The sequence below is a fragment of the Narcine bancroftii genome, chromosome 12 (genome assembly GCF_036971445.1).
Source record: "Narcine bancroftii isolate sNarBan1 chromosome 12, sNarBan1.hap1, whole genome shotgun sequence".
Lineage (NCBI taxonomy): Eukaryota > Metazoa > Chordata > Chondrichthyes > Torpediniformes > Narcinidae > Narcine > Narcine bancroftii.
The window spans coordinates 102,062,636-102,089,324 of NC_091480.1; positions in this window are offsets into that span (position 1 = coordinate 102,062,636).

Below are 26,689 nucleotides of genomic sequence, written 5' to 3' on the forward strand. Positions count from 1 at the left end.
GCCTCTGATTCCCTGCCTCTGATTCCCCGCCTCTGATTCCCTGCCTCAGATTCCCTGCCTCAGATTCCCTGCCTCAGATTCCCTGCCTCTGATTCTCCGCCTTTGATTCCCCGCCTCTTATTCCCCGCCTCTGATTCCCCGCCTCTGATTCCCCGCCTCTGAATCCCCGGCTCTGATTCCCTGCATCAGATTCCCTGCCTCAGATTCCCTGCCTCTGATTCCCCGCCTCTGATTCCCTGCCTCTGATTCCCCGCCTCTGATTCCCTGCCTCAGATTCCCTGCCTCAGATTCCCTGCCTCAGATTCCCTGCCTCTGATTCCCCGCCTTTGATTCCCCGCCTCTTATTCCCCGCCTCTGATTCCCCGCCTCTGATTCCCCACCTCTGATTCCCTGCCTCTGTTTCCCCGCCTCTGATTCCCCACCTCTGATTCCCCGCCTCAGATTCCCCAGCTCTGATTCCCTGCCTGAGATTCTCTGCCTCAGATACCCCACCTCAGATTCCCCGCCTCAGATTCCCCGCCTCAGAATCCCCGCCTCAGATTCCCCGCCTCAGATTCCCCGCCTCAGATTCCCCGCCTCAGATTCCCCGCCTCAGATTCCCCGCCTCAGATTCCCCGCCTCAGATTCTGCACCTCTGATTCCACGCCTCTCTTTCCTTGTCTCTGATTCCCCGCCTCTGATTCCCTGCCTCTGATACCCTGCCTCTCTTTGCCTGCCTCTATTTCCGTGCCTCTTTCTCTGCATCTAGTTTCCCAAATCTCATTTGCCCCTCTGATAACCCGCCTCTGATTCCATGCCTCTGATTCACTGCCTCAGATTCCCTGCCTCAGATACCCCGACTCAGATTTACCGCCTCAGATTCCCCGCCTCAGATTTCCTGTCTCAGATTTCCTGCCTCAGATTCCCTGCCTCAGATTCCCTGCCTCAGATTCCCTGCCTCCGATTCCCCGCCTCTGATTCCCCGCCTCTGATTCCCCGCCTCTGATTCCCAGCCTCTGAATCCCCGCCTCTGAATCCCCGCCTCTGATTCCCCGCCTCTGTTTCCCCGCCTCTGATTCCCCGCACCTGATTCCCCGCCTCTGATTCCACGCCTCTGATTCCCCGCCTCTGATTCCAGGCCTCTTATTCCCCGCCTCTGATTCCCCACCTCCGATTGCCTGCCACTGATTGCCCGCCTCTGATTCCCCGCCTCTGATTCCCCGCCTCTGATTCCCCACCTCTGTCTGTATGCCTCTCTTTCGCCTCCGCTTTTTCCCCTACACTCTTTCTGCGCCTCTCTTTCCCTCCCTCAATTTCAACAACTCTGTTTGATCTGTTCTGTGTACCTCATTTTCAACACACAAGTTCCAACCACTATGTTTCACCCATCACTTTCCCCGCCTCTATTTTTCCGCCTATGTTTACCCGCCTCTGTTTACCCACCTGTTTCACCGCCTCTGATTCCCCGCCTCTGATTCCCCACCTCTGTCTCGACGCCTCTCTTTCGCCTCCACTCTTTCCCCTCCACTCTTTCCGTGCCTGTCTTTCCCTCCCTCAATTTCAACAACACTGTTTGATCTGTTTTGTGTACATCATTTTAAACACACAACTTCCAACCACTATGTTTTGCCCGCCTCTTTCCCCGCCTCTATTTATCCACCTATGTTTACCTGCCTCTGTTTACCCGCCTGTTTCCCCGCCTCTGATTCCCCACCTCTGATTCCCTGCCTCTGATTCCCCGCCTCTGATTCCCTGCCTCAGATTCCCTGCCTCAGATTCCCTGCCTCAGATTCCCGGCCTCTGATTCCCCGCCTCTGATTCCCCGCCTCTTATTCCCCGCCTCTGATTCCCCGCCTCTGATTCCCCGGCTCTGATTCCCTGCCTCAGATTCCCCGGCTCTGATTCCCTGCATCAGATTCCCTGCCTCAGATTCCCTGCCTCTGATTCCCCGCCTCTGATTCCCTGCCTCTGATTCCCCGCCTCTCATTCCCTGCCTCAGATTCCCTGCCTCAGATTCCCTGCCTCAGATTCCCTGCCTCTGATTCCCCGCCTTTGATTCCCCGCCTCTTATTCCCCGCCTCTGATTCCCCGCCTCTGAATCCCCGGCTCTGATTCCCTGCATCAGATTCCCTGCCTCAGATTCCCTGCCTCTGATTCCCCGCCTCTGATTCCCTGCCTCTGATTCCCCGCCTCTGATTCCCTGCCTCAGATTCCCTGCCTCAGATTCCCTGCCTCAGATTCCCTCCCTCTGATTCCCCGCCTTTGATTCCCCGCCTCTTATTCCCCGCCTCTGATTCCCCGCCTCTGATTCCCCGCCTCTGAATCCCCGCCTCTGATTCCCCGCCTCAGATTCCCCGGCTCTGATTCCCTGCCTGAGATTCCCTGCCTCAGATACCCCGCCTCAGATTCCCCGCCTCAGATTCCCCGCCTCAGATACCCCGCCTCAGAATCCCCGCCTCAGATTCCCCGCCTCAGATTCCCCGTCTCAGATTCCCCGCCTCAGATTCCCCGCCTCAGATTCCACGCCTCAGATTCCCCGCCTCAGATTCCCCGCCTCAGATTCCCCGCCTCAGATTCCCCGCCTCAGATTCCCCGCCTCAGATTCCCTGCCTGAGATTCCCTGCCTCAGATTCCCTGCCTCTGATTGCCTGCCTCTGATTCCCTGCCTCTGATTCCCTGCCTCTGATTCCCTGCCTCTGATTCCCTGCCTCTGATTCCCTGCCTCTTATTCCCCACCTCTGATTCCCTGCCTCTGATTCCCCGCCTCTGATTCCCTGCCTCAGATTCCCTGCCTCAGATTCCCTGCCTCAGATTCCCTGCCTCTGATTCCCCGCCTTTGATTCCCCGCCTCTTATTCCCCGCCTCTGATTCCCCACCTCTCTTTCCATGTCTCTGATTCCCCGCCTCAGATTCCCTGCCTCAGATACCCTGCCTCTCTTTGCCTGCCTCTATTTCCGTGCCTCTTTCTCTGCATCTAGTTTCCCACATCTGATTTGCCCCCTCTGATTACCCGCCTCTGATTCCATGCCTCTGATTCCCCGCCTCTGATTCCCCGCCTCTTATTCCCCGCCTCAGATTCCCTGCCTCAGATTCCTTTCCTCAGATTCCCTGCCTCTGTTTCCCCGCCTCTGATTCCCCACGTCTGATTCCCCACCTCAGATTCCCCGGCTCTGATTCCCTGCCTGAGATTCCATGCCTGAGATTCCCCGCCTCAGATTCCCTGCCTCAGATTCCCTGCCTCAGATTCCCTGTCTCCTATTCCCCGCCTCTGATTCCACTCCTCTGATTCCCCGCCTCTGATTCCCCGCCTCAGATTCCCTGCCTCTGATTACCCGCCTCCCTTTCCGCGCAACTTTCCCGGCCTCCGTTTCCCCACATCTCTTTCCCCGCCTCAGATTCCACGCCTCTGATTCCCCGCCTCTGATTCCCCACCTTTCATTCCCCGCCTCTCTTTCCCTGCCTCTATTTCTGCGCCTCTTCCTCTGCCTCTCTTTCCCCACATCTCTTTTCCTCCCTCTGATTCCCCACCTCTGATTCCCCTCCTCTGATTCCCTGCCTCTGATTCCCCGCCTCTGATTCCCCGCATCTGATTCCCCTCCTCTGATTCCCTGCCTCTGATTCCCTGCCTCTGATTCCCCGCCTCTGATTCCCTGCCTCTGATTCCCTGCCTCTGATTCCCTGCCTCTGATTCCGAGCCTCTGATTCCCCGCCTTTGATTCCCCGCCTCTTATTCCCCGCCTCTGATTCCCCGCCTCTGATTCCCCGCCTCTGAATCCCCGCCTCTGATTCCCCGCCTCAGATTCCCCGGCTCTGATTCCCTGCATGAGATTCCCTGCCTCAGATACCCCGCCTCAGATTCCCCGCCTCAGATTCCCCGCCTCAGATACCCCGCCTCAGAATCCCCGCCTCAGATTCCCCGCCTCAGATTCCCCGTCTCAGATTCCCCGCCTCAGATTCCCCGCCTCAGATTCCACGCCTTAGATTCCCCGCCTCAGATTCCCCGCCTCAGATTCCCCGCCTCAGATTCCCCGCCTCAGATTCCCTGCCTCAGATTCCCTGCCTCAGATTCCCTGCCTCAGATTCCCTGCCTCTGATTGCCTGCCTCTGATTCCCTGCCTCTGATTCACTGCCTCTGATTCCCTGCCTCTGATTCCCTGCCTCAGATTCCCTGCCTCAGATTCCCTGCCTCTGATTCCCCGCCTTTGATTCCCCGCCTCTTATTCCCCGCCTCTGATTCCCCGCCTCTCTTTCCGTGTCTCTGATTCCCCGCCTCAGATTCCCTGCCTCAGATACCCTGCCTCTCTTTGCCTGCCTCTATTTCCGTGCCTCTTTCTCTGCATCTAGTTTCCCACATCTGATTTGCCCCCTCTGATTACCCGCCTCTGATTCCATGCCTCTGATTCCCCGCCTCTGATTCCCCGCCTCTTATTCCCCGCCTCTTATTCCCTTCCTCAGATTCCCTGCCTCAGATTCCTTTCCTCAGATTCCCTGCCTCTGTTTCCCCGCCTCTGATTCCCCACGTCTGATTCCCCACCTCAGATTCCCCGGCTCTGATTCCCTGCCTGAGTTTCCATGCCTCAGATTCCCCGCCTCAGATTCCCTGCCTCAGATTCCCTGCCTCAGATTCCCTGTCTCCTATTCCCCGCATCTGATTCCCCGCCTCTGATTCCCCGACTCTGATTCCTCGCATCTGATTCCCTGCCTCTGATTCCCCGCCTCTGATTCCACTCCTCTGATTCCCCGCCTCTGATTCCCCGCCTCAGATTCCCTGCTTCTGATTACCCGCCTCCCTTTCCGCGCAACTTTCCCGGCCTCCGTTTCCCCACATCTCTTTCCCCGCCTCAGATTCCACGCCTCTGATTCCCCGCCTCTGATTCCCCACCTTTCATTCCCCGCCTCTCTTTCCCTGCCTCTATTTCCGCGCCTCTTCCTCTGCCTCTCTTTCCCCACATCTCTTTTCCTCCCTCTGATTCCCCACCTCTGATTCCCCTCCTCTGATTCCCTGCCTCTGATTTCCTGCCTCTGATTCCCCGCCTCTGATTCCCCGCCTCTGATTCCCCTCCTCTGATTCCCTGCCTCTGATTCCCTGCCTCTGATTCCCTGCCTCTGATTCCCCGCCTCTGATTCCCTGCCTCTGATTCCCTGCCTCTGATTCCCTGCCTCTGATTCCGAGCCTCTGATTCACCGCCTCTGTTTCTCTGCCTCTTATTTCCCGGCTCAGATTCGCCGGCTCTGATTCCGCGCCTCTGATTCCACGCTTCTCTTTCCGTGTCTCTGATAGCCCGCCTCTGATTCCCCGCCTCTGATTCCCCGCCTCAGATTCCCCGCCTCAGATTCCCCGGCTCTGATTCCCTGCATCAGATTCCCTGCCTCAGATTCCCTGCCTCTGATTCCCTGCATCAGATTCCCTGCCTCTGATTCCCCGCCTCTGATTCCCAGCTTCTGATTCCCCGCCTCTGATTCTCCGCCTCTCAGATTCCCTGCCAATAATTCCCTGCCTCTGATTCCCTGCCTCTGATTCCCTGCCTCTGATTCCGCGCCTCTGATTCCACGCCTCTCTTTCCGTGTCTCTGATTCCGCGCCTCTGATTCCCTGCATGTGATACCCTGCCTCTCTTTGCCTGCCTATATTTCCGTGCCTCTTTCTCTCAATCTCGTTTACCACATCTCATTTCCCCCCTCTGATAACCCGCCTCTGATTCCCCGCCTCTGATTCCCCACCTCAGATTCCCCGGCTCTGATTCCCTGCCTCAGATTGCCCGCCTCTGATTCCTCGCCTCTGATTCCCCGCCTCTGATTCCCCACCTCTGATTCACCACCTCTGATTCCCCGCCTCTGATTCCCCGCCTCTGATTCCCCGCCTCAGATTCCCCGGCTCTGATTCCCTGCCTCAGATTCCCTGCGACAGATTCCCTGCCTCAGATTCCCTGCCTCTGATTCCCCGCCTCTTATTCCCTGCCTCAGATTCCCCGGCTCTGATTCCCTGCCTCAGATTCCCTGCCTAAAATTCCCTGCCTCTGATTCCCCGCATCTGATTCCCCGCCTCTGATTCCCCGCCTCTGATTCCTCGCATCTGATTCCCTGCCTCTGATTCCCCGCCTCTGATTCCACTCCTCTGATTCCCCGCCTCTGATTCCCCGCCTCAGATTCCCTGCCTCTGATTCCCCGCCTCTGATTCCCCACCTTTCATTCACCGCCTCTCTTTCCCTGCCTCTATTTCCCGCATCTTTCTCTGCCTCTCTTTCCCCACATCTCTTTTCCTCCCTCTGATTCCCTGCCTCTGATTCCCTACCTCTGATTCCCCGCCTCTGATTCCCCGCCTCTGATTCCCCTCCTCTGATTCCCTGCCTCTGATTCCCTGCCACTGATTCCCTGCCTCTGATTCCCCGCCTCTGATTCCCCGCCTCTGATTCCCTGCCTCTGATTCCCTGCCTCTGATTCCGCGCCTCTGATTCCACGCCTCTCTTTCCGTGTCTCTGATTCCCCGCCTCTGATTCCCTGCCTCTGATACCCTGCCTCTCATTCCCTGCCTCTATTTCCGTGCATCTTTCTCTGCATCTCGTTTCCCACATCTCATTTCCCCCCTCTGATAACCCGCCTCAGATTCCCCGCCTCAGATTCCCCGCCTCAGATTCCCTGCCTCAGATTCCCTGCCTCAGATTCCCTTCATCTTATTCCCTTCATCTCATTCCCTGCCTCTGATTCCCCGCCTCTGATTCCCCGCCTCTGATTCCCTGCCTCTGATTCCCCGCCTTTGATTCCCCGCCTCTTATTCCCCGCCTCTGATTCCCCGCCTCTGATTCCCCGCCTCTGAATCCCCGCCTCTGATTCCCCGCCTCAGATTCCCCGGCTCTGATTCCCTGCCTGAGATTACCTGCCTCAGATACTCCGCCTCAGATTCCCCGCCTCAGATTCCCCGCCTCAGATACCCCGCCTCAGAATCCCCGCCTCAGATTCCCCGCCTCAGATTCCCCATCTCAGATTCCCCGCCTCAGATTCCCCGCCTCAGATTCCCCGCCTCAGATTCCCCGCCTCAGATTCCCCGCCTCAGATTCCCCGCCTCAGATTCCCCGCCTCAGATTCCCCGCCTCAGATTCCCCGCCTCAGATTCCCTGCCTCAGATTCCCTGCCTCAGATTCCCTGCCTCTGATTGCCTGCCTCTGATTCCCTGCCTCTGATTCCCTGCCTCTGATTCCCTGCCTCTGATTCCCTGCCTCTGATTCCCTGCCTCTTATTCCCCGCCTCTGATTCCCCGCCTCTGATTCCCCGGCTCTGATCCCCTGCCTCAGATTCCCCGGCTCTGATTCCCTGCATCAGATTCCCTGCCTCAGATTCCCTGCCTCTGATTCCCTGCCTCTGATTCCCTGCCTCTGATTCCCCGCCTCTGATTCCCTGCCTCAGATTCCCTGCCTCAGATTCCCTGCCTCAGATTCCCTGCCTCTGATTCCCCGCCTTTGATTCCCCGCCTCTTATTCCCCGCCTCTGATTCCCCGCCTCTCATTCCGTGTCTCTGATTCCCCGCCTCAGATTCCCTGCCTCAGATACCCTGCCTCTCTTTGCCTGCCTCTATTTCCGTGCCTCTTTCTCTGCATCTAGTTTCCCACATCTGATTTGCCCCCTCTGATTACCCGCCTCTGATTCCATGCCTCTGATTCCCCGCCTCTGATTCCCCGCCTCTTATTCCCCGCCTCTTATTCCCTGCCTCAGATTCCCTGCCTCAGATTCCTTTCCGCAGATTCCCTGCCTCTGTTTCCCCGCCTCTGATTCCCCACGTCTGATTCCCCACCTCAGATTCCCCTGCTCTGATTCCCTGCCTGAGATTCCATGCCTCAGATTCCCCGCCTCAGATTTCCCGCCTCAGATTCCCTGCTTCTGATTACCCGCCTCCCTTTCCGCGCAACTTTCCCGGCCTCCGTTTCCCCACATCTCTTTCCCCGCCTCAGATTCCACGCCTCTGATTCCCCGCCTCTGATTCCCCACCTTTCATTCCCCGCCTCTCTTTCCCTGCCTCTATTTCCGCGCCTCTTCCTCTGCCTCTCTTTCCCCACATCTCTTTTCCTCCCTCTGATTCCCCACCTCTGATTCCCCTCCTCTGATTCCCTGCCTCTGATTTCCTGCCTCTGATTCCCCGCCTCTGATTCCCCGCCTCTGATTCCCCTCCTCTGATTCCCTGCCTCTGATTCCCTGCCTCTGATTCCCTGCCTCTGATTCCCCGCCTCTGATTCCCTGCCTCTGATTCCCTGCCTCTGATTCCCTGCCTCTGATTCCGAGCCTCTGATTCACCGCCTCTGTTTCTCTGCCTCTTATTTCCCGGCTCAGATTCGCCGGCTCTGATTCCGCGCCTCTGATTCCACGCTTCTCTTTCCGTGTCTCTGATAGCCCGCCTCTGATTCCCCGCCTCTGATTCCCCGCCTCAGATTCCCCGGCTCTGATTCCCTGCATCAGATTCCCATCCTCAGATTCCCTGCCTCTGATTCCCTGCATCAGATTCCCTGCCTCTGATTCCCCGCCTCTGATTCCCCGCCTCAGATTCCCCGGCTCTGATTCCCTGCATCAGATTCCCTGCCAATGATTCCCTGCCTCTGATTCCCTGCCGCTGATTCCCTGCCTCTGATTCCGCGCCTCTGATTCCACGCCTCTCTTTCCGTGTCTCTGATTCCGCGCCTCTGATTCCCTGCCTCTGATACCCTGCCTCTCTTTGCCTGCCTATATTTCCGTGCCTCTTTCTCTCAATCTCGTTTACCACATCTCATTTCCCCCCTCTGATAACCCGCCTCTGATTCCCCGCCTCTGATTCCCCACCTCAGATTCCCCGGCTCTGATTCCCCACCTCTGATTCACCACCTCTGATTCACCACCTCTGATTCCCCGCCTCTGATTCCCCGCCTCTGATTCCCCGCCTCAGATTCCCCGGCTCTGATTCCCTGCCTCGGATTCCCTGGGACAGATTCCCTGCCTCAGATTCCCTGCCTCTGATTCCCCGCCTCTTATTCCCTGCCTCAGATTCCCCGGCTCTGATTCCCTGCCTCAGATTCCCTGCCTAAAATTCCCTGCCTCTGATTCCCCGCATCTGATTCCCTGCCTCTGATTCCCCGCCTCTGATTCCTCGCATCTGATTCCCTGCCTCTGATTTCCCGCCTCTGATTCCACTCCTCTGATTCCCCGCCTCTGATTCCCCGCCTCAGATTCCCTGCCTCTGATTACCCGCCTCCCTTTCCGCGCAACTTTCCCGGCCTCCGTTTCCCCACATCTCTTTCCCCGCCTCAAATTCCACGCCTCTGATTCCCCGCCTCTGATTCCCCACCTTTCATTCACCGCCTCTCTTTCCCTGCCTCTATTTCCCGCCTCTTTCTCTGCCTCTCTTTCCCCACATCTCTTTTCCTCCCTCTGATTCCCCGCCTCTGATTCCCCTCCTCTGATTCCCTGCCTCTGATTCCCTGCCTCTGATTCCCCGCCTCTGATTCCCCGCCTCTGATTCCCCTCCTCTGATTCCCTGCCTCTGATTCCACGCCTCTCTTTCCGTGTCTCTGATTCCCCGCCTCTCATTCCCTGCCTCTATTTCCGTGCATCTTTCTCTGCATCTCGTTTCCCACATTTCATTTCCCCCCTCTGATAACCCGCCTCAGATTCCCCGCCTCAGATTCCCCGCCTCAGATTCCCTGCCTCAGATTCCCTGCCTCAGATTCCCTTCATCTTATTCCCTTCATCTGATTCCCTGCCTCTGATTCCCCGCCTCTGATTCCCCGCCTCTGATTCCCTGCCTCTGATTCCCCGCCTCTGATTCCCCACCTCAGATTCCCTGCCTTGGTTTCCCTGCCTCAGATTCCCTGCCTCTGATTCCCCGCCTCTGATTCGCCGCCTCTGATTCCCCTCCTCTGATTCCCCGCCTCTGATTCCCTGCCTCTGATGACCCGCCTCTGATTCCCCGCCTCAGATTCCCCGGCTCTGATTCCCTGCCTCTGTTTCCCCGCCTCTGATTCCCCACGTCTGATTCCCCACCTCAGATTCCCCGGCTCTGATTCCCTGCCTGAGATTCCATGCCTCAGATTCCCCGCCTCAGATTCCCTGCCTCAGATTCCCTGCCTCAGATTCCCTGTCTCCTATTCCCCGCATCTGATTCCCCGCCTCTGATTCCCCGCCTCTGATTCCTCGCATCTGATTCCCTGCCTCTGATTCCCCGCCTCTGATTCCACTCCTCTGATTCCCCGCCTCTGATTCCCCGCCTCAGATTCCCTGCCTCTGATTACCCGCCTCCCTTTCCGCGCAACTTTCCCGGCCTCCGTTTCCCCACATCTCTTTCCCCGCCTCAGATTCCACGCCTCTGATTCCCCGCCTCTGATTCCCCACCTTTCATTCCCCGCCTCTCTTTCCCTGCCTCTATTTCTGCGCCTCTTCCTCTGCCTCTCTTTCCCCACATCTCTTTTCCTCCCTCTGATTCCCCACCTCTGATTCCCCTCCTCTGATTCCCTGCCTCTGATTTCCTGCCTCTGATTCCCCGCCTCTGATTCCCCGCCTCTGATTCCCCTCCTCTGATTCCCTGCCTCTGATTCCCTGCCTCTGATTCCCTGCCTCTGATTCCCCGCCTCTGATTCCCTGCCTCTGATTCCCTGCCTCTGATTCCCTGCCTCTGATTCCGAGCCTCTGATTCCCCGCCTTTGATTCCCCGCCTCTTATTCCCCGCCTCTGATTCCCCGCCTCTGATTCCCCGCCTCTGAATCCCCGCCTCTGATTCCCCGCCTCAGATTCCCCGGCTCTGATTCCCTGCATGAGATTCCCTGCCTCAGATACCCCGCCTCAGATTCCCCGCCTCAGATTCCCCGCCTCAGATACCCCGCCTCAGAATCCCCGCCTCAGATTCCCCGCCTCAGATTCCCCGTCTCAGATTCCCCGCCTCAGATTCCCCGCCTCAGATTCCACGCCTTAGATTCCCCGCCTCAGATTCCCCGCCTCAGATTCCCCGCCTCAGATTCCCCGCCTCAGATTCCCTGCCTCAGATTCCCTGCCTCAGATTCCCTGCCTCAGATTCCCTGCCTCTGATTGCCTGCCTCTGATTCCCTGCCTCTGATTCACTGCCTCTGATTCCCTGCCTCTGATTCCCTGCCTCTGATTCCCTGCCTCTTATTCCCCGCCTCTGATTCCCTGCCTCTGATTCCCCGCCTCTGATTCCCTGCCTCAGATTCCCTGCCTCAGATTCCCTGCCTCAGATTCCCTGCCTCTGATTCCCCGCCTTTGATTCCCCGCCTCTTATTCCCCGCCTCTGATTCCCCGCCTCTCTTTCCGTGTCTCTGATTCCCCGCCTCAGATTCCCTGCCTCAGATACCCTGCCTCTCTTTGCCTGCCTCTATTTCCGTGCCTCTTTCTCTGCATCTAGTTTCCCACATCTGATTTGCCCCCTCTGATTACCCGCCTCTGATTCCATGCCTCTGATTCCCCGCCTCTGATTCCCCGCCTCTTATTCCCCGCCTCTTATTCCCTTCCTCAGATTCCCTGCCTCAGATTCCTTTCCTCAGATTCCCTGCCTCTGTTTCCCCGCCTCTGATTCCCCACGTCTGATTCCCCACCTCAGATTCCCCGGCTCTGATTCCCTGCCTGAGATTCCATGCCTCAGATTCCCCGCCTCAGATTCCCTGCCTCAGATTCCCTGCCTCAGATTCCCTGTCTCCTATTCCCCGCATCTGATTCCCCGCCTCTGATTCCCCGCCTCTGATTCCTCGCATCTGATTCCCTGCCTCTGATTCCCCGCCTCTGATTCCACTCCTCTGATTCCCCGCCTCTGATTCCCCGCCTCAGATTCCCTGCTTCTGATTACCCGCCTCCCTTTCCGCGCAACTTTCCCGGCCTCCGTTTCCCCACATCTCTTTCCCCGCCTCAGATTCCACGCCTCTGATTCCCCGCCTCTGATTCCCCACCTTTCATTCCCCGCCTCTCTTTCCCTGCCTCTATTTCCGCGCCTCTTCCTCTGCCTCTCTTTCCCCACATCTCTTTTCCTCCCTCTGATTCCCCACCTCTGATTCCCCTCCTCTGATTCCCTGCCTCTGATTTCCTGCCTCTGATTCCCCGCCTCTGATTCCCCGCCTCTGATTCCCCTCCTCTGATTCCCTGCCTCTGATTCCCTGCCTCTGATTCCCTGCCTCTGATTCCCCGCCTCTGATTCCCTGCCTCTGATTCCCTGCCTCTGATTCCCTGCCTCTGATTCCGAGCCTCTGATTCACCGCCTCTGTTTCTCTGCCTCTTATTTCCCGGCTCAGATTCGCCGGCTCTGATTCCGCGCCTCTGATTCCACGCTTCTCTTTCCGTGTCTCTGATAGCCCGCCTCTGATTCCCCGCCTCTGATTCCCCGCCTCAGATTCCCCGCCTCAGATTCCCCGGCTCTGATTCCCTGCATCAGATTCCCTGCCTCAGATTCCCTGCCTCTGATTCCCTGCATCAGATTCCCTGCCTCTGATTCCCCGCCTCTGATTCCCAGCTTCTGATTCCCCGCCTCTGATTCTCCGCCTCTCAGATTCCCTGCCAATGATTCCCTGCCTCTGATTCCCTGCCTCTGATTCCCTGCCTCTGATTCCGCGCCTCTGATTCCACGCCTCTCTTTCCGTGTCTCTGATTCCGCGCCTCTGATTCCCTGCCTCTGATACCCTGCCTCTCTTTGCCTGCCTATATTTCCGTGCCTCTTTCTCTCAATCTCGTTTACCACATCTCATTTCCCCCCTCTGATAACCCGCCTCTTATTCCCCGCCTCTGATTCCCCACCTCAGATTCCCCGGCTCTGATTCCCTGCCTCAGATTGCCCGCCTCTGATTCCTCGCCTCAGATTCCCCGCCTCAGATTCCCCGCCTCAGATTCCCCGCCTCAGATTCCCCGCCTCAGATTCCCCGCCTCAGATTCCCCGCCTCAGATTCCCTGCCTCAGATTCCCCGCCTCAGATTCCCCGCCTCAGATTCCCCGCCTCAGATTCCCCGCCTCAGATTCCCCGCCTCAGATTCCCTGCCTCAGATTCCCTGCATCTGATTGCCTGCCTCTGATTCCCTGCCTCTGATTCCCTGCCTCTGATTCCCTGCCTCTGATTCCCTGCCTCTGATTCCCTGCCTCTGATTCCCTGCCTCTATTTCCGCGCCTCTTTCTCTGCCTCTCTTTCCCCACATCTCTTTTCCTCCCGCTGATTCCCCGCCTCTGATTCCCCGCCTCTGATTCCCTGCCTCTGATTCCCCGCCTCTGATTCCCTGCCTCAGATTCCCTGCCTCAGATTCCCTGCCTCAGATTCCCTGCCTCTGATTCCCCGCCTCTGATTCCCCGCCTCTTATTCCCCGCCTCGGATTCTCCGCCTCTGATTCCCCGCCTCTGATTCCCTGCCTCAGATTCCCAGGCTCTGATTCCCTGCATCAGATTCCCTGCCTCAGATTCCCTGCCTCTGATTCCCCGCCTCTGATTCCCTGCCTCTGATTCCCCGCCTCTTATTCCCTGCCTCAGATTCTCTGTCTCAGATTCCCTGCCTCAGATTCCCTGCCTCTGATTCCCCGCCTTTGATTCCCCGCCTCTTTTTCCCCGCCTCTGATTCCCCGCCTCTGATTCCCCACCTCTGATTCCCTGCCTCTGTTTCCCCGCCTCTGATTCCCCGCCTCTGATTCCCCGCCTCAGATTCCCCAGCTCTGATTCCCTGCCTGAGATTCGCTGCCTCAGATACCCCACCTCAGATTCCCCGCCTCAGATTCCCCGCCTCAGATTCCCCGCCTCAGATTCCCCGCCTCAGATTCCCCGCCTCAGTTTCCCCGCCTCAGATTCCCCGCCTCAGATTCCCCGCCTCAGATTCCCCGCCTCAGATTCCCTGCCTCAGATTCCCTGCATCTGATTGCCTGCCTCTGATTCCCTGCCTCTGATTCCCTGCCTCTGATTCCCTGCCTCTGATTCCCTGCCTCTGATTCCCTGCCTCTGATTCCCTGCCTCTGATTCCGCGCCTCTGATTCCACGCCTCTCTTTCCGTATCTCTGATTCCCCACCTCTGATTCCCTGCATCTGATACCCTGCCTCTCTTTGCCTGACTCTATTTCGGTGCCTCTTTCTCTGCATCTAGTTTCCCACATCTCATTTGCCCACTCTGATAACCCGCCTCTGATTCCCTGCCTCAGATTCCCAGGCTCTGATTCCCTGCATCAGTTTCCCTGCCTCAGATTCCCCGCCTCTGATTCCCCACCTCTGATTCCCTGCCTCTGTTTCCCCGCCTCTGATTCCCCGCCTCTGATTCCCCGCCTCAGATTCCCCAGCTCTGATTCCCTGCCTGAGATTCGCTGCCTCAGATACCCCACCTCAGATTCCCCGCCTCAGATTCCCCGCCTCAGATTCCCCGCCTCAGATTCCCCGCCTCAGATTCCCCGCCTCAGATTCCCCGCCTCAGATTCCCCGCCTCAGATTCCCCGCCTCAGATTCCCCGCCTCAGATTCCCTGCCTCAGATTCCCTGCATCTGATTGCCTGCCTCTGATTCCCTGCCTCTGATTCCCTGCCTCTGATTCCCTGCCTCTGATTCCCTGCCTCTGATTCCCTGCCTCTGATTCCGCGCCTCTGATTCCACGCCTCTCTTTCCGTATCTCTGATTCCCCGCCTCTGATTCCCTGCATCTGATACCCTGCCTCTCTTTGCCTGCCTCTATTTCGGTGCCTCTTTCTCTGCATCTAGTTTCCCACATCTCATTTGCCCACTCTGATAACCCGCCTCTGATTCCATGCCTCTGATTCCCCGCCTCTGATTCCCCGCCTCTGATTCCCTGCCTTTGATTCCCCGCCTCTGATTCCCTGCCTCAGATTCCCTGCCTCAGATTCCCTGCCTCAGATTCCCTGCCTCCGATTCCCTGCCTCTGATTCCCCGCCTCTGATTCCCCGCCTCTTATTCCCCGCCTCTGATTCCCCGCCTCTGATTCCCCGCCTCTGATTCCCTGCCTCTGATACCCTGCATCTCTTTGCCTGCCTCTATTTCCGTGCCTCTTTCTCTGCATCTAGTTTCCCAAATCTCATTTGCCCCCTCTGATAACCCGCCTCTGATTCCATGCCTCTGATTCACTGCCTCAGATTCCCTGCCTCAGATACCCCGACTCAGATTTACCGCCTCAGATTCCCCGCCTCAGATTCCCTGTCTCAGATTTCCTGCCTCAGATTCCCTGCCTCAGATTCCCTGCCTCAGATTCCCTGCCTCCGATTCCCCGCCTCTGATTCCCCGCCTCTGATTCCCCGCCTCTGATTCCCAGCCTCTGATTCCAGGCCTCTTATTCCCCGCCTCTGATTCCCCACCTCTGATTGCCTGCCACTGATTGCCCGCCTCTGATTCCCCGCCTCTGATTCCACGCCTCTGATTCCCCGCCTCTGATTCCAGGCCTCTTATACCCCGCCTCTGATTCCCCACCTCTGATTGCCTGCCACTGATTGCCCGCCTCTGATTCCCCGCCTCTGATTCCCCGCCTCTGATTCCCCACCTCTGTCTGTATGCCTCTCTTTCGCCTCCGCTTTTTCCCCTACACTCTTTCCGCGCCTCTCTTTCCCTCCCTCAATTTGAACAACTCTGTTTGATCTGTTCTGTGTACCTCATTTTCAACACACAAGTTCCAACCACTATGTTTCACCCATCACTTTCCCCGCCTCTATTTTTCCGCCTATGTTTACCCGCCTCTGTTTACCCACCTGTTTCACCGCCTCTGATTACCCGCCTCTGATTCCCCACCTCTGTCTCGACGCCTCTCTTTTGCCGCCACTCTTTCCCCTCCACTCTTTCCGTGCCTGTCTTTCCCTCCCTCAATTTCAACAACACTGTTTGATCTGTTTTGTGTACATCATTTTAAACACACAACTTCCAACCACTATGTTTTGCCCGCCTCTTTCCCCGCCTCTATTTATCCACCTATGTTTACCTGCCTCTGTTTACCCGCCTGTTTCCCCGCCTCTGATTCCCCACCTTTCATTCCCTGCCTCTCTTTCCCTGCCTCTATTTCCGCGCCTCTTTCTCTGCCTCTCTTTCCCCACATCTCTTTTCCTCCAGCTGATTCCCCGCCTCTGATTCCCCGCCTCTGATTCCCTGCCTCTGATTCCCCGCCTCTGATTCCCCGCCTCAGATTCCCTGCCTCAGATTCCCTGCCTCAGATTCCCGGCCTCTGATTCCCCGCCTCTGATTCCCCGCCTCTTATTCCCCGCCTCTGATTTCCCGCCTCTGATTCCTCGGCTCTGATTCCCTGCCTCAGATTCCCCGGCTCTGATTCCCTGCATCAGATTCCCTGCCTCAGATTCCCTGCCTCTGATTCACCGCCTCTGATTCCCTGCCTCTGATTCCCCGCCTCTGATTCCCTGCCTCAGATTCCCTGCCTCAGATTCCCTGCCTCAGATTCCCTGCCTCTGATTCCCCGCCTTTGATTCCCCGCCTCTTATTCCCCGCCTCTGATTCCCCGCCTCTGATTCCCCGCCTCTGAATCCCCGGCTCTGATTCCCTGAATCAGATTCCCTGCCTCAGATTCCCTGCCTCTGATTCCCCACCTCTGATTCCCTGCCTCTGATTCCCCGCCTCTGATTCCCTGCCTCAGATTCCCTGCCTCAGATTCCCTGCCTCAGATTCCCTGCCTCTGATTCCCCGCCTTTGATTCCCCGCCTCTTATTCCCCGCCTCTGATTCCCCGCCTCTGATTCCCCACCTCTGATTCCCTGCCTCTGTTTCCCCGCCTCTGATTCCCCGCCTCTGATTCCCCAGCTCTGATTCCCTGCCTGAGATTCCCTGCCTCAGATACCCCACCTCAGATTCCCCGCCTCAGATTCCCCGCCTCAGATTCCCCGCCTCAGATTCCCCGCCTCAGATTCCCCGCCTCAGATTCCCCGCCTCAGACTCCCCGCCTCAGATTCCCCGCCTCAGATTCCCCGCCTCAGATTCCCTGCCTCAGATTCCCCGCCTCAGATTCCCCGCCTCAGATTCCCCGCCTCAGATTCCCCGCCTCAGATTCCCCGCCTCAGATTCCCTGCCTCAGATTCCCTGCATCTGATTGCCTGCCTCTGATTCCCTGCCTCTGATTCCCTGCCTCTGATTCCCTGCCTCTGATTCCCTGCCTCTGATTCCCTGCCTCTGATTCCCTGCCTCTATTTCCGCGCCTCTTTCTCTGCCTCTCTTTCCCCACATCTCTTTTCCTCCCGCTGATTCCCCGCCTCTGATTCCCCGCCTCTGATTCCCTGCCTCTGATTCCCCGCCTCTGATTCCCTGCCTCAGATTCCCTGCCTCAGATTCCCTGCCTCAGATTCCCTGCCTCTGATTCCCCGCCTCTGATTCCCCGCCTCTTATTCCCCGCCTCGGATTCTCCGCCTCTGATTCCCCGCCTCTGATTCCCTGCCTCAGATTCCCAGGCTCTGATTCCCTGCATCAGATTCTCCGCCTTTGATTCCCTGCCTCTGATTCCCCGCCTCTGATTCCCTGCCTCAGATTCCCTGCCTCAGATTCCCTGCCTCAGATTCCCTGCCTCCGATTCCCCGCACCTGATTCCCCGCCTCTGATTCCCCGCCTCTTATTCCCCGCCTCTGATTCCCCGCCTCTGATTCCCCGCCTCTGATTCCCCACCTCTGATTCCCCGCCTCTGATTCCCCGCCTCTGATTCCTCGGCTCTGATTCCCTGCCTCAGATTCCCCGGCTCTGATTCCCTGCATCAGATTCCCTGCCTCAGATTCCCTGCCTCTGATTCACCGCCTCTGATTCCCTGCCTCTGATTCCCCGCCTCTGATTCCCTGCCTCAGATTCCCTGCCTCAGATTCCCTGCCTCAGATTCCCTGCCTCTGATTCTCCGCCTTTGATTCCCCGCCTCTTATTCCCCGCCTCTGATTCCCCGCCTCTGATTCCCCGCCTCTGAATCCCCGGCTCTGATTCCCTGCATCAGATTCCCTGCCTCAGATTCCCTGCCTCTGATTCCCCGCCTCTGATTCCCTGCCTCTGATTCCCCGCCTCTGATTCCCTGCCTCAGATTCCCTGCCTCAGATTCCCTGCCTCAGATTCCCTGCCTCTGATTCCCCGCCTTTGATTCCCCGCCTCTTATTCCCCGCCTCTGATTCCCCGCCTCTGATTCCCCACCTCTGATTCCCTGCCTCTGTTTCCCCGCCTCTGATTCCCCACCTCTGATTCCCCGCCTCAGATTCCCCAGCTCTGATTCCCTGCCTGAGATTCCCTGCCTCAGATACCCCACCTCAGATTCCCCGCCTCAGATTCCCCGCCTCAGAATCCCCGCCTCAGATTCCCCGCCTCAGATTCCCCGCCTCAGATTCCCCGCCTCAGATTCCCCGCCTCAGATTCCCCGCCTCAGATTCCCCGCCTCAGATTCTGCACCTCTGATTCCACGCCTCTCTTTCCTTGTCTCTGATTCCCCGCCTCTGATTCCCTGCCTCTGATACCCTGCCTCTCTTTGCCTGCCTCTATTTCCGTGCCTCTTTCTCTGCATCTAGTTTCCCAAATCTCATTTGCCCCTCTGATAACCCGCCTCTGATTCCATGCCTCTGATTCACTGCCTCAGATTCCCTGCCTCAGATACCCCGACTCAGATTTACCGCCTCAGATTCCCCGCCTCAGATTTCCTGTCTCAGATTTCCTGCCTCAGATTCCCTGCCTCAGATTCCCTGCCTCAGATTCCCTGCCTCCGATTCCCCGCCTCTGATTCCCCGCCTCTGATTCCCCGCCTCTGATTCCCAGCCTCTGAATCCCCGCCTCTGAATCCCCGCCTCTGATTCCCCGCCTCTGTTTCCCCGCCTCTGATTCCCCGCACCTGATTCCCCGCCTCTGATTCCACGCCTCTGATTCCCCGCCTCTGATTCCAGGCCTCTTATTCCCCGCCTCTGATTCCCCACCTCCGATTGCCTGCCACTGATTGCCCGCCTCTGATTCCCCGCCTCTGATTCCCCGCCTCTGATTCGCCACCTCTGTCTGTATGCCTCTCTTTCGCCTCCGCTTTTTCCCCTACACTCTTTCTGCGCCTCTCTTTCCCTCCCTCAATTTCAACAACTCTGTTTGATCTGTTCTGTGTACCTCATTTTCAACACACAAGTTCCAACCACTATGTTTCACCCATCACTTTCCCCGCCTCTATTTTTCCGCCTATGTTTACCCGCCTCTGTTTACCCACCTGTTTCACCGCCTCTGATTCCCCGCCTCTGATTCCCCACCTCTGTCTCGACGCCTCTCTTTCGCCTCCACTCTTTCCCCTCCACTCTTTCCGTGCCTGTCTTTCCCTCCCTCAATTTCAACAACACTGTTTGATCTGTTTTGTGTACATCATTTTAAACACACAACTTCCAACCACTATGTTTTGCCCGCCTCTTTCCCCGCCTCTATTTATCCACCTATGTTTACCTGCCTCTGTTTACCCGCCTGTTTCCCCGCCTCTGATTCCCCACCTCTGATTCCCTGCCTCTGATTCCCCGCCTCTGATTCCCTGCCTCAGATTCCCTGCCTCAGATTCCCTGCCTCAGATTCCCGGCCTCTGATTCCCCGCCTCTGATTCCCCGCCTCTTATTCCCCGCCTCTGATTCCCCGCCTCTGATTCCCCGGCTCTGATTCCCTGCCTCAGATTCCCCGGCTCTGATTCCCTGCATCAGATTCCCTGCCTCAGATTCCCTGCCTCTGATTCCCCGCCTCTGATTCCCTGCCTCTGATTCCCCGCCTCTCATTCCCTGCCTCAGATTCCCTGCCTCAGATTCCCTGCCTCAGATTCCCTGCCTCTGATTCCCCGCCTTTGATTCCCCGCCTCTTATTCCCCGCCTCTGATTCCCCGCCTCTGAATCCCCGGCTCTGATTCCCTGCATCAGATTCCCTGCCTCAGATTCCCTGCCTCTGATTCCCCGCCTCTGATTCCCTGCCTCTGATTCCCCGCCTCTGATTCCCTGCCTCAGATTCCCTGCCTCAGATTCCCTGCCTCAGATTCCCTCCCTCTGATTCCCCGCCTTTGATTCCCCGCCTCTTATTCCCCGCCTCTGATTCCCCGCCTCTGATTCCCCGCCTCTGAATCCCCGCCTCTGATTCCCCGCCTCAGATTCCCCGGCTCTGATTCCCTGCCTGAGATTCCCTGCCTCAGATACCCCGCCTCAGATTCCCCGCCTCAGATTCCCCGCCTCAGATACCCCGCCTCAGAATCCCCGCCTCAGATTCCCCGCCTCAGATTCCCCGTCTCAGATTCCCCGCCTCAGATTCCCCGCCTCAGATTCCACGCCTCAGATTCCCCGCCTCAGATTCCCCGCCTCAGATTCCCCGCCTCAGATTCCCCGCCTCAGATTCCCCGCCTCAGATTCCCTGCCTGAGATTCCCTGCCTCAGATTCCCTGCCTCTGATTGCCTGCCTCTGATTCCCTGCCTCTGATTCCCTGCCTCTGATTCCCTGCCTCTGATTCCCTGCCTCTGATTCCCTGCCTCTTATTCCCCACCTCTGATTCCCTGCCTCTGATTCCCCGCCTCTGATTCCCTGCCTCAGATTCCCTGCCTCAGATTCCCTGCCTCAGATTCCCTGCCTCTGATTCCCCGCCTTTGATTCCCCGCCTCTTATTCCCCGCCTCTGATTCCCCACCTCTCTTTCCATGTCTCTGATTCCCCGCCTCAGATTCCCTGCCTCAGATACCCTGCCTCTCTTTGCCTGCCTCTATTTCCGTGCCTCTTTCTCTGCATCTAGTTTCCCACATCTGATTTGCCCCCTCTGATTACCCGCCTCTGATTCCATGCCTCTGATTCCCCGCCTCTGATTCCCCGCCTCTTATTCCCCGCCTCAGATTCCCTGCCTCAGATTCCTTTCCTCAGATTCCCTGCCTCTGTTTCCCCGCCTCTGATTCCCCACGTCTGATTCCCCACCTCAGATTCCCCGGCTCTGATTCCCTGCCTGAGATTCCATGCCTGAGATTCCCCGCCTCAGATTCCCTGCCTCAGATTCCCTGCCTCAGATTCCCTGTCTCCTATTCCCCGCATCTGATTCCCCGCCTCTGATTCCCCGCCTCTGATTCCTCGCATCTGATTCCCTGCCTCTGATTCCCCGCCTCTGATTCCACTCCTCTGATTCCCCGCCTCTGATTCCCCGTCTCAGATTCCCTGCCTCTGATTACCCGCCTCCCTTTCCGCGCAACTTTCCCGGCCTCCGTTTCCCCACATCTCTTTCCCCGCCTCAGATTCCACGCCTCTGATTCCCCGCCTCTGATTCCCCACCTTTCATTCCCCGCCTCTCTTTCCCTGCCTCTATTTCTGCGCCTCTTCCTCTGCCTCTCTTTCCCCACATCTCTTTTCCTCCCTCTGATTCCCCACCTCTGATTCCCCTCCTCTGATTCCCTGCCTCTGATTCCCCGCCTCTGATTCCCCGCCTCTGATTCCCCTCCTCTGATTCCCTGCCTCTGATTCCCTGCCTCTGATTCCCCGCCTCTGATTCCCTGCCTCTGATTCCCTGCCTCTGATTCCCTGCCTCTGATTCCGAGCCTCTGATTCCCCGCCTTTGATTCCCCACCTCTTATTCCCCGCCTCTGATTCCCCGCCTCTGATTCCCCGCCTCTGAATCCCCACCTCTGATTCCCCGCCTCAGATTCCCCGGCTCTGATTCCCTGCATGAGATTCCCTGCCTCAGATACCCCGCCTCAGATTCCCCGCCTCAGATTCCCCGCCTCAGATTCCCCGTCTCAGATTCCCCGCCTCAGATTCCCCGCCTCAGATTCCACGCCTTAGATTCCCCGCCTCAGATTCCCCGCCTCAGATTCCCCGCCTCAGATTCCCCGCCTCAGATTCCCTGCCTCAGATTCCCTGCCTCAGATTCCCTGCCTCAGATTCCCTGCCTCTGATTGCCTGCCTCTGATTCCCTGCCTCTGATTCACTGCCTCTGATTCCCTGCCTCTGATTCCCTGCCTCAGATTCCCTGCCTCAGATTCCCTGCCTCTGATTCCCCGCCTTTGATTCCCCGCCTCTTATTCCCCGCCTCTGATTCCCCGCCTCTCTTTCCGTGTCTCTGATTCCCCGCCTCAGATTCCCTGCCTCAGATACCCTGCCTCTCTTTGCCTGCCTCTATTTCCGTGCCTCTTTCTCTGCATCTAGTTTCCCACATCTGATTTGCCCCCTCTGATTACCCGCCTCTGATTCCATGCCTCTGATTCCCCGCCTCTGATTCCCCGCCTCTTATTCCCCGCCTCTTATTCCCTTCCTCAGATTCCCTGCCTCAGATTCCTTTCCTCAGATTCCCTGCCTCTGTTTCCCCGCCTCTGATTCCCCACGTCTGATTCCCCACCTCAGATTCCCCGGCTCTGATTCCCTGCCTGAGATTCCATGCCTCAGATTCCCCGCCTCAGATTCCCTGCCTCAGATTCCCTGCCTCAGATTCCCTGTCTCCTATTCCCCGCATCTGATTCCCCGCCTCTGATTCCCCGCCTCTGATTCCTCGCATCTGATTCCCTGCCTCTGATTCCCCGCCTCTGATTCCACTCCTCTGATTCCCCGCCTCTGATTCCCCGCCTCAGATTCCCTGCTTCTGATTACCCGCCTCCCTTTCCGCGCAACTTTCCCGGCCTCCGTTTCCCCACATCTCTTTCCCCGCCTCAGATTCCACGCCTCTGATTCCCCGCCTCTGATTCCCCACCTTTCATTCCCCGCCTCTCTTTCCCTGCCTCTATTTCCGCGCCTCTTCCTCTGCCTCTCTTTCCCCACATCTCTTTTCCTCCCTCTGATTCCCCACCTCTGATTCCCCTCCTCTGATTCCCTGCCTCTGATTTCCTGCCTCTGATTCCCCGCCTCTGATTCCCCGCCTCTGATTCCCCTCCTCTGATTCCCTGCCTCTGATTCCCTGCCTCTGATTCCCTGCCTCTGATTCCCCGCCTCTGATTCCCTGCCTCTGATTCCCTGCCTCTGATTCCCTGCCTCTGATTCCGAGCCTCTGATTCACCGCCTCTGTTTCTCTGCCTCTTATTTCCCGGCTCAGATTCGCCGGCTCTGATTCCGCGCCTCTGATTCCACGCTTCTCTTTCTGTGTCTCTGATAGCCCGCCTCTGATTCCCCGCCTCTGATTCCCCGCCTCAGATTCCCCGCCTCAGATTCCCCGGCTCTGATTCCCTGCATCAGATTCCCTGCCTCAGATTCCCTGCCTCTGATTCCCTGCATCAGATTCCCTGCCTCTGATTCCCCGCCTCTGATTCCCAGCTTCTGATTCCCCGCCTCTGATTCTCCGCCTCTCAGATTCCCTGCCAATAATTCCCTGCCTCTGATTCCCTGCCTCTGATTCCCTGCCTCTGATTCCGCGCCTCTGATTCCACGCCTCTCTTTCCGTGTCTCTGATTCCGCGCCTCTGATTCCCTGCATGTGATACCCTGCCTCTCTTTGCCTGCCTATATTTCCGTGCCTCTTTCTCTCAATCTCGTTTACCACATCTCATTTCCCCCCTCTGATAACCCGCCTCTGATTCTCCGCCTCTGATTCCCCACCTCAGATTCCCCGGCTCTGATTCCCTGCCTCAGATTGCCCGCCTCTGATTCCTCGCCTCTGATTCCCCGCCTCTGATTCCCCACCTCTGATTCACCACCTCTGATTCCCCGCCTCTGATTCCCCGCCTCTGATTCCCCGCCTCAGATTCCCCGGCTCTGATTCCCTGCCTCAGATTCCCTGCGACAGATTCCCTGCCTCAGATTCCCTGCCTCTGATTCCCCGCCTCTTATTCCCTGCCTCAGATTCCCCGGCTCTGATTCCCTGCCTCAGATTCCCTGCCTAAAATTCCCTGCCTCTGATTCCCCGCATCTGATTCCCCGCCTCTGATTCCCCGCCTCTGATTCCTCGCATCTGATTCCCTGCCTCTGATTCCCCGCCTCTGATTCCACTCCTCTGATTCCCCGCCTCTGATTCCCCGTCTCAGATTCCCTGCCTCTGATTACCCGCCTCCCTTTCCGCGGAACTTTCCCGGCCTCCGTTTCCCCACATCTCTTTCCCCGCCTCAGATTCCACGCCTCTGATTCCCCGCCTCTGATTCCCCACCTTTCATTCACCGCCTCTCTTTCCCTGCCTCTATTTCCCGCATCTTTCTCTGCCTCTCTTTCCCCACATCTCTTTTCCTCCCTCTGATTCCCTGCCTCTGATTCCCTACCTCTGATTCCCCGCCTCTGATTCCCCGCCTCTGATTCCCCTCCTCTGATTCCCTGCCTCTGATTCCCTGCCACTGATTCCCTGCCTCTGATTCCCCGCCTCTGATTCCCCGCCTCTGATTCCCTGCCTCTGATTCCCTGCCTCTGATTCCGCGCCTCTGATTCCACGCCTCTCTTTCCGTGTCTCTGATTCCCCGCCTCTGATTCCCTGCCTCTGATACCCTGCCTCTCATTCCCTGCCTCTATTTCCGTGCATCTTTCTCTGCATCTCGTTTCCCACATCTCATTTCCCCCCTCTGATAACCCGCCTCAGATTCCCCGCCTCAGATTCCCCGCCTCAGTTTCCCTGCCTCAGATTCCCTGCCTCAGATTCCCTTCATCTTATTCCCTTCATCTCATTCCCTGCCTCTGATTCCCCGCCTCTGATTCCCCGCCTCTGATTCCCTGCCTCTGATTCCCCGCCTTTGATTCCCCGCCTCTTATTCCCCGCCTCTGATTCCCCGCCTCTGATTCCCCGCCTCTGAATCCCCGCCTCTGATTCCCCGCCTCAGATTCCCCGGCTCTGATTCCCTGCCTGAGATTCCCTGCCTCAGATACTCCGCCTCAGATTCCCCGCCTCAGATTCCCCGCCTCAGATACCCCGCCTCAGAATCCCCGCCTCAGATTCCCCGCCTCAGATTCCCCATCTCAGATTCCCCGCCTCAGATTCCCCGCCTCAGATTCCCCGCCTCAGATTCCCCGCCTCAGATTCCCCGCCTCAGATTCCCCGCCTCAGATTCCCCGCCTCAGATTCCCCGCCTCAGATTCCCCGCCTCAGATTCCCTGCCTCAGATTCCCTGCCTCAGATTCCCTGCCTCTGATTGCCTGCCTCTGATTCCCAGCCTCTGATTCCCTGCCTCTGATTCCCTGCCTCTGATTCCCTGCCTCTGATTCCCTGCCTCTTATTCCCCGCCTCTGATTCCCCGCCTCTGATTCCCCGGCTCTGATCCCCTGCCTCAGATTCCCCGGCTCTGATTCCCTGCATCAGATTCCCTGCCTCAGATTCCCTGCCTCTGATTCCCCGCCTCTGATTCCCTGCCTCTGATTCCCCGCCTCTGATTCCCTGCCTCAGATTCCCTGCCTCAGATTCCCTGCCTCAGATTCCCTGCCTCTGATTCCCCGCCTTTGATTCCCCGCCTCTTATTCCCCGCCTCTGATTCCCCGCCTCTGATTCCCCGCCTCTGATTCCCCTCCTCTGATTCCCTGCCTCTGATTCCACGCCTCTCTTTCCGTGTCTCTGATTCCCCGCCTCTCATTCCCTGCCTCTATTTCCCGCCTCTTTCTCTGCCTCTCTTTCCCCACATCTCTTTTCCTCCCTCTGATTCCCCGCCTCTGATTCCCCTCCTCTGATTCCCTGCCTCTGATTCCCTGCCTCTGATTCCCCGCCTCTGATTCCCCGCCTCTGATTCCCCTCCTCTGATTCCCTGCCTCTGATTCCACGCCTCTCTTTCCGTGTCTCTGATTCCCCGCCTCTCATTCCCTGCCTCTATTTCCGTGCATCTTTCTCTGCATCTCGTTTCCCACATTTCATTTCCCCCCTCTGATAACCCGCCTCAGATTCCCCGCCTCAGATTCCCCGCCTCAGATTCCCTGCCTCAGATTCCCTGCCTCAGATTCCCTTCATCTTATTCCCTTCATCTGATTCCCTGCCTCTGATTCCCCGCCTCTGATTCCCCGCCTCTGATTCCCTGCCTCTGATTCCCCGCCTCTGATTCCCCACCTCAGATTCCCTGCCTTGGTTTCCCTGCCTCAGATTCCCTGCCTCTGATTCCCCGCCTCTGATTCGCCGCCTCTGATTCCCCTCCTCTGATTCCCCGCCTCTGATTCCCTGCCTCTGATGACCCGCCTCTGATTCCCCGCCTCGGATTCCCCGGCTCTGATTCCCTGCCTCTGTTTCCCCGCCTCTGATTCCCCACGTCTGATTCCCCACCTCAGATTCCCCGGCTCTGATTCCCTGCCTGAGATTCCATGCCTCAGATTCCCCGCCTCAGATTCCCTGCCTCAGATTCCCTGCCTCAGATTCCCTGTCTCCTATTCCCCGCATCTGATTCCCCGCCTCTGATTCCCCGCCTCTGATTCCTCGCATCTGATTCCCTGCCTCTGATTCCCCGCCTCTGATTCCACTCCTCTGATTCCCCGCCTCTGATTCCCCGCCTCAGATTCCCTGCCTCTGATTACCCGCCTCCCTTTCCGCGCAACTTTCCCGGCCTCCGTTTCCCCACATCTCTTTCCCCGCCTCAGATTCCACGCCTCTGATTCCCCGCCTCTGATTCCCCACATTTCATTCCCCGCCTCTCTTTCCCTGCCTCTATTTCTGCGCCTCTTCCTCTGCCTCTCTTTCCCCACATCTCTTTTCCTCCCTCTGATTCCCCACCTCTGATTCCCCTCCTCTGATTCCCTGCCTCTGATTTCCTGCCTCTGATTCCCCGCCTCTGATTCCCCGCCTCTGATTCCCCTCCTCTGATTCCCTGCCTCTGATTCCCTGCCTCTGATTCCCTGCCTCTGATTCCCCGCCTCTGATTCCCTGCCTCTGATTCCCTGCCTCTGATTCCCTGCCTCTGATTCCGAGCCTCTGATTCCCCGCCTTTGATTCCCCGCCTCTTAT